Raw genomic sequence first — 8897 nt, forward strand, 5'->3', positions numbered from 1 at the left:
CAGTTTCCTAGCTAGGATGGCTCCCAAAACAAGAGTGATCTGCCCTTTCTGAAGTTTTGTGCTATGGGCTCCATTCTCCCCTCTCTTTCTCTTGAGAAAGTATATGGTTTTGATGAAGGAGCTGGTTCTCCAAGCACAGTCTCTGCTCATCACTGAAGTAAAGTGACGGGAGCAGATTCTGCCCCTGTGTGTCAGGGAGGCGGGAAGAAGGAATGAGAAGAGCTGCAGTGCAGGGGGTGAGAAAGGGCTGCCTTTTGCTGTAATCATCTTTATCAGTGATAAAGCCGATTTTTCAATCTCTAGTTGTCTGATTTGTTTGCCTATTTCCCAATTGGGCTAATATTTAAAAGGGGCAGGTGCTAAAAGTAGAAACAACCCAAATGTCTACCAGCTGATGAATGAATAAGTAAAATGTGTTCTGTTCACACAAAAGAACATTATTCAGTGGTTAAAAAAAAAATGAAGTGCTAACACACTACAAATATGGATGAATCTTGAAATCATGTGACAGACATCAGACACAAAAGATCACATTTTGCATGATTCTACATAAAAAATGTCCAGAATAGGCAAATCTACAGAGATTAAAAAAAAACACACACACACATATTCATTTAATAGATTAGATTGGGCTGAAAGGTTTGGGAGAAAATGGGATCTGATTATTAAAGAGTGTGGGGCTTCTTTTGAGGGTAATGAAAATGTTCTGAAACTGACTATGGGTCACACAATTCAATGAATATACTAAAAAAAAAATCTCAAATTCTGTTAATATTATACTTTAAATGGGTAGATTGTATGGTATATGAACTATAAATCAATGAAACTATTATGAGAAAACAACAGAGGAAGTCTTATTTAAAACAACAGAGGAAGTGACTCCAAAAACCTCAACCTAGTGGAGCTGCTTTCAAGCAACCTGTGGACAGCACATTGAACACTAGCTGCTACAAAGTTTAATTAACAAAAGGCCTGTAATGTGGTCCAAGCACATTATGGCTAGTCATCAAAGCATCAAGAAGACTCCTACTGCAACACAGTATAGGTGGTGGTGGTTTAGTCACTAAGTCCTGTCCAACTCTTGGACCCCATGGACTGTAGCCTGCTAGGCTCCTCTGTCCATGGGATTCTCCAGGCAAGAACACTGGAGTGGGTTGCCATTTCCTTCTCCAGGGGGTCTTCCCAACCCAGGGATTGAACCTGGGTCTCCTGCATCGCATAGTATAAGTTAGGTCTAAATACAACCTTCAGGACAAATCCTAAGAAAAGTGTCATAATGAGATTTCTGTACAACTTGGGAAAATCCAAACCAGTTTGAACTCCATTACTGTCTCCTAATGTTTATACTTTTAAGAATCAGGTTGTATCAAACAGCAACAACAAAATAATAATCCAATACTATCTATGGTAGGCTTAAGAACGGCCCTCTAAAAAGACATGCATAACTTAATCCCTGGAACTTGTGAATGTTACCTTATCTGACTAAGAAGGGACTTTGCAGGTGTGATAAAGCTAAGGATCCTGAGATAGCAAGATGATTCTGGATTCTCCAAGTGGGCCCTGAATGCAATCATATGCATCTTTAAGAGGGAAGCAGAGGGAGATTTTGATGCACACAAGCAGAGAAGGTGACATGAAGGTGGAGGCAGAGACTGGAGTGACGTGGACACAAGCAAAGAACACCTTCAGCCACCAGAAGCTGAAAGAGGTAAGGAATGGATTCTCGCTTAGAGCACCCAGAGGGAACATGGCAATACCAACATCGTCACTTTAGTCTAGTGAAACTGATTTAGGATTTCTGGCCCCTAGAACTGTGAGAGAATAAATATCTGCTGTTTGAAGCCACCAAGTTTGTATAAATTTGTTAACACAGCCCCAGAAAATTAATACAGATTCTGGTATCTAGATATGGGGTGCTGGTATAACAAATACCTAAAAATATGAAAGTAGCTTTGGAACTGGATAATGAATAAAGGCTAGAATAATTTTTAGGTGAACGATAGAAAAAGCCTCCTTTCCATGGATCATATCACTGACTCACGAACCTGAGCAAACTCTGGGAGATAGTGGAGGACAGAGGAGCCTGGCGTGCTACAGTCCATGGGGTTGCAAAGAGTTGGACATGACTCAGCAACTGAAGTTCTGAACAACAACAGAAAAAACCTGATTGCCTTAAAAAGATTATTGGTAGAAATATGAATGTTAAAGATTCTTACATTTAAGACTCAAGAGGAAGTGAGAAGCATGGTAGAGAAAGCCTGTATCATCTGAGAAAATAACATATCATCATAAATAGAATGCTGGTAGAAATATGAATATTAAAGGAGCTTCTGGTGAAGATTCTGAAGAAAACGAGGAACATGTTATTGGAAACTGGGAAAAGGGCAATCTTTACTATAAAGCAGTAGAAAAGTTGAGTTGTGTGGGGAAGCAGAATTTGTAAGCAATGAAACTGGATATTTATCTGTCAAGGTTTACAAGGAAAAGTACTGAACGTGCAGGTGGAGATAGTGGTGAACCTGCCTGCCAACACGGGAGACATAAGAGATCAGGTTCGATCCCTGGGTCGGGAAGATCCCCTGGAGGAGGGCTTGGAAACCCACTCCAGTATTCCTGCCTGGAGAATCCCCATTGACAGAGAGTCTGGCAGGCTAGGTCACAGGGTCACAGAGAGTCAAGACTGAAGAGACCACACGTGCACACGCACACACTGAATATGCAGCCTGCTTTTCTTCTTGCTGAAACACAAGAGGAAAGAGAGAAATTGAGAGAAGAACTCTTACGCAAAAAGAAACCAGGACTTGATTTGAGAAATCCTTACTCTTCAGATTGCAAAAGACGCTCAAATTAGGAGTCACTGTTAGGAAAGCAGGCTCTGGAGAGAAGGACAAGTGCACCAATTCTCTTTTATGGCAGCATCAATTATAACAGTATTTTAATGACTTTATTTCAGAGACAACTTAGGAATATTAGCATCTCTAATTTACATCCCATCCAAAAGAAGCTACCCAAGGCTACTGGAAAGAGCAATTTTCCTTGTCATTTGGTTTCTGCCACTTGGGATTTCTTCTTCTCAATTCTTTCTCCCTTTTTTCGCACAATGAATTCCTCCAGCATCACCTCTTCCTCCCCCTAGCCTGTAATACAAAGGTCTACAGAGGAAGGAAGGTAGTGGTGAGGGTTAAGTAAGAGGCTTACAACCACTGCTTCCTCACTTGGAATGTGCTGACCCCAAAAAACACCAATGACTCAGTAGAGATTTCTGAGGACTGGGTTACAGATGTACTGATAATGTATAATATTATCATATGAGAAATCAATTCTGTGCTCACAAGAACTCACAGAATTCACAGAAATTTTCAGACCAGAAGGCACCTTAGAAGTCTTATTTTCTACCCTCCTCATATTTTACAACTGAGGAAATAAAGACCAGAGATGATCTAAATAGTAAGTAACCAAAGGCCTAGTCCCCAGATTCCAAGTCTAATTCATCTTCTATTGATACCCCATGCTCAGCAGTCAATAAGTAACATTTTGAGATATAAGGTATTCATAAATTAGAAACTGCCTTTTCAAACAACTAATCAGATAAAACTAATCTTAACCTACTCAATGAAAAAAATTATTTACTTCAAGTGTAAAGAATAAAAGTTATTCTGTACAAGATTAGTTACATTTAGGTTCTGAAAGAAAAGTACTTAAAAGATGATACATATTTCCAGGTATTCTGAAGAAAATGGTGACCAGCTAAACTTGAATGACTCTACATATCCTCCAAACACTGTACAGTGAAACAGAAAAGCAAATACAACAGCACACAACCCAAACCTTCTATATTACTGGAAGAGAGAGAATACTACTAACTTCAAATATAAGTATAAAAATAAGTATCAAATTCCAACAAAGTTATTTCTTGAGCTCCTGCAGGAAACCTTTGCAAAGAATGGGGGCAGCTCAAAATGACCGCAAAGAGAAAAGGGGAGCTGAGAGCCTAACGGTGGCAAAAACTACCTGTAGAAAGAAAAAGTCCATTCTAAGTATGCAAATGCTTAAAAAAAAAAACAACACAACACTGGGCAATCATAACCCGACCAGGAAGTGTGCAGAACCCAAGGTGGCAGTCTTGGGAAGGCATCACTTCTTAAGGAGAAGAGAGTTAACACAAAAGGAAAGATGCACTTTGGAGGCTGAGTGTTGAAGGGAAAAAGATGCAAAAGACCTGCAAAACAAAACAGAGCCACGATATTGGAGAAGCCACCTTTAATCTACCAATACTTTTTTTTTTTCCTCAAAAAAAAAAAAAAAAAAGGCTTTAAAGAAGTTGTGCATCACTGTAACTGAGAGAACAATCATCCCAAACTCCCAATCCTCTCCACAAAATGTTCAGTATAACAAAGGCAGTACATCAAACCAGAAAACTGAAACTGAAATATTTCAGCTAATGAAATTCCTGCCCCCAACATGTAGAATAAAGCAGAAGAAAACCATAATACAATACTTTAAGTAGAATTAAATATACTTTAAAAAGCATTTCTTTAATCAGAAATTCTAAAACTAAACCAGAAATGGACAAAGAACAGGAAGAAATAAAAGAACTGATTAAACTGAGGAAAGAAATCAAAGAAAAACTATGTCAGAAATAAAGGTTAAATTACAATGTGTCCATTGGAGAATTGTCAAACAAAGATTTAATAAGCAACATTAAAGAATTACAGAAAAACAACAAAAAGAATAAAATTAAGATTAAGATGACTACAATAGGTCAAAGAGAAAGTGCCTAAAGAGGGAAACCAGGAAAAACCTTCTGTGTATATAAGGCGAGTTTCTGAAAAAGAAAAATGAAACAGTGATTTAGAACTAATACTTAAAACTACAACTATAATCAAAGAAAACTTTTAAGGCCAAAAAAGAAAGAAAATAACTGAATATATACATATTCCCTACATATAGGAAAGGCCCATATATAAATATAGGAAAGGGCCAACTGTGCTGGAAAAGGAAAAACTGACCTGGAAATGTAATCTAAAATATAGTTTAGCAAAATTTAAATTTTAAAGATAAAAGAAATCAAGTCACTAGATAAAAATGCCAAATTATTTACAAGGGCAAGAAAATTATCCTAGCATCAGACTTCCCAAAAAAACCATTCCAAGCAAACCAAGAATGGAGTAGCATTTTTAAGAATGTTAAGGAAACAAAATAGGAACCATAGATTTTATATCCAGCCAAAATGTCCTTCAAGTATCAAAGCCATAAAAACTTCTAAACTTTCAAAAACTCAAGGAAAATTGAATTCACAAGTCCTGTGGCATAAGCTTTGTCTGAGAGAATCAGCCAAGAGGTAACTAGGGACACATCATAAAGGGACTGATGATGAGCATTTGATATATTTAATTACAGCTCAAGAACAAAAACAAAAATAGAGATATAAGAGGAAAAACAATATGTAAATGTTTTATGCTCCGTTAAAGGGAAAAAATGCAGCTCAAAACTGGGGATGAGGATGGAGAGAAAAGCAGGGAAGAAATGGGAATGCAGCATAACCCACCTGCTGCACAGGTGGCAGGTGAAAGTCAAAGCACCATCGCAAACCTGACAGTGCAGCTTAGGTAAGAAAACACGGGACTAAAGGCTCCACAGAAAGCTGATATAAAGAAACGAGCAAGAGTCAAAACTACAAGCTTCCTAAATGCCAGTGAAACTTTTTAAAAGAACAGAGAAGTCATCTCACACGAAGAAGGAAAATTATAAATAAAGTATAATACACTCAGTATCATAAAATAATAACAAAGTTGACACCAAATATATCAATGATATCAATACATGTTATAAGCCTACTTCACCAATTAAAAAAAATGATTTTCAAATTGGCTAACAAGGCAAGATCCAATTCTATGCTAAATACAAAGACACATTTAGAACACAATAATTCAGAAAAACTAAAAGAATAAGCAAAGATGATCCAGGAGATTAGAAACAAGAAAAAAAGCAGAGGTTTTGTTCCCGTTATCAAAGCACAACTGAAACCAAGAGACACTAACTTGACTTGTTAGCCAATTTATAATGCTAAAAGCCATAATTCACAATGAAGATATAATATACATGGATATCCATGTATCAAAAAATAACCATCTTTATAAGGATGGAGATATTTAACTTCAAACAGAATTATATATATTTAAACATCAAATGCAAAGAAACAAACAGTAATAGTGAGAGACTCTAAAACACCACTCTCAATACAAGATAATGGCAAAAATAAGTAAGGATATAGAAGACATATACAATATAATCAATAAGGTAGATCTTATGGATATACATAAAGAACTTTATACTTTATTAATAGAGAATATACCTTCTTTTCAAACACACACATGGACATTCACAAAAATTTGATCATTGATTCCAGTCACAAAGAAAACATCATTAAATTCCATAAGTAGAAATATTACAAACCACACTCAGGCTGCAATAGAAATAAAAACAACTGTAGAAGAAAACCAAGAGACTCTTCTATCTGGAAGCTTAAAAATGAAAAAAAAAAAAAAACCAATAAAAACTATTAAATAATTCTTAGGTAAAAGAGCAAATATAAACAAATTAATTTCTAAAATAATAAAACACCACATATTCGGTTGTGTAGTACACATTTAAGGCAGTGATCATGGAAAAATTCTGAACCTTAAATATGCTTATCAATTAAAATAAAATAATGAAAATAAATGCATTACATTCTCAACTCAAAAAGCTTATTTAAAAAAGCACAAAGAAGATTATAATAAAGATAAAAGCAAAAATTGATAAGGAAGAAATCAGAAAAATTATAGCTCTACTTAAGAAAACAAAAGACATTTTCCAGAAGTATAGAGATTATTTGCACACCTCAATGGACATACATTCATAAATCTAGATGAAATGGATAATTTTATGAGAAAATGTAATTTATCAAAATTGACATCAACAGATATAGAAGGCTTAGATAATCCAATCTTCATAGAAGAAACAAAAGTTATTATGGTACTTCCCCACAAAAAAAGTACCAGGCTCAAATACTTTCACAGGGGAATTCCACCAAACACTCAAAGTACAGATAGTCCCAATGCTACATAAATTGTTCCAGAACTTAAAAAATTGGAAAACTTTCCAACAGACACGTCTTATAAAATCAAGTATAACACTGTCACCTCAATCTGAAGCAATGTATTTTAAAATTATAGATAATATCATTTATGAATATTAATGTAAGAATACTATTAAATAAAATATTAACAAACAATATCCAATACCACAATAATAAAAACATGCCAAGTGGAATTTATTTCAGGAATTCAAGAATATTTCAAAAAGGCATTTATAATATAAAGAACCATACTAATAGATTTAACTAGGAAACACACATGATTATCTACAAATGTTAAAGTCTTTGAGAAAATTCAACACTCATTTCTGATAAAAACATTCAAGAAAACAGGATTTCAAAGATGTTTCCCTAGCATTGTTTTTGTTTTAAAAAAAGACCTGGGAAGGCGCCAAGATGGCGGAGGAGTAGGACGGGGAAAACACTTTCTCCCCCACAAATTCATCAAAAGAGCATTTAAACGTCGAGTAAATTCCACAAAACAACTTCTGAATGCCGGCAGAGGACATCAGGCACCCAGAAAAGCAACCCAACTCCTCGAAAGGAGGTAGGAAAAAATATTAAAGACAATAAAAGAGACAAAAGAGGGAGGGACGGAGTTCCGTCCCAGGAAGGGAGTCTTAAAAAGAGAGAGGTTTCCAAACACCAGGAAACCTTCTCACTGCCGAATCCGTGCCGAGCTTTGGAAGCACAGAGGACAACATAACAGGGAGAAAAAATAAATAAACAATTAAAACTCGCAGATTGCGAGCCCTACGGTAACTCCTCCAGCGGAGAAGCAGCGCAGACGCCTGCATCTGCCATTAGCAAGCGGGGGCTGGGCAGGGAGGTGCGGCACGGGCTGCATCGCTGAGAGTAAGAATCTGGCCTGAATACCCTGAGCACTATCTGAGCGAAATAATTTGGGCTAGCAAACCAGACTGTGGGATATCTGCCACGCGAAAAGCCAGCCCTAACCTAAGACACCGCCAGCCCGTGCACGGAACAAAGGACTAAACAGAGGTAGCCGGCTGCAGACCTTCCCCCTCCGGTGACAGGCAGCCAGAGCCGGAAGGGGGCAATCGCAGCCCCAGAGAGACATTATCTATAAAACTGGCTTCTTTGCTAACTAAAACTTATTGGGGGTCTGGACGGTCAACATCTGCCTGAGAAGATGTGCCGGTTTTACACCCAGATAACCAAGTGGCGGGGAGGCGATAAGTCGCAGCATTGACGCTCGCCAAACACCTCATCACCTGAGCTGCTCGGACCTGGGAAGAGCACAAAACGCAGCCCCAACTGAGTCTGCGCCTCTGAGGACTACCTGAGTGCCTGAACCTGAGCGGCTTGGACCTGGGAGGTGCATGCAACCCAGGCCCAGCCTCGGATTGTTCCCGGCGGAACAACCTAGAGCCTGAGCAGTGTGGGCAGGGAGGCTACACGCGCCGTGAGCGGGGGCAGACCCAGTGTGGCTGGCACTGCGAGTGCACGCCAGTGTCATTTGTTTGCAGCATCCCTCCCTCCCTCCCCAAAGCGCGACTGAACAAAGAGAAGAAATACAGCTCCACCCACCAGAACACCGACACAAGCTTCCCTAACCAGGAAACCTTGACAAGCCACCTCTACATACCTACACACAGCGAGGAAACGCCACAATAAAGAGAACTCCACAAACTGCCAGAATACAGAAAGGACTCCCAAACTCAGCAATTTAAACAAGATGAAGAGACAGAGGAATACCCAGCAGATAAAGGAACAGGATAAATGCCCACCAAATCAA

This window comes from Bison bison, unplaced genomic scaffold (assembly GCF_000754665.1).
Source record: "Bison bison bison isolate TAMUID 2011002044 unplaced genomic scaffold, Bison_UMD1.0 scf7180017864314, whole genome shotgun sequence".
In the NCBI taxonomy this organism is placed as follows: Eukaryota; Metazoa; Chordata; class Mammalia; order Artiodactyla; family Bovidae; genus Bison; species Bison bison.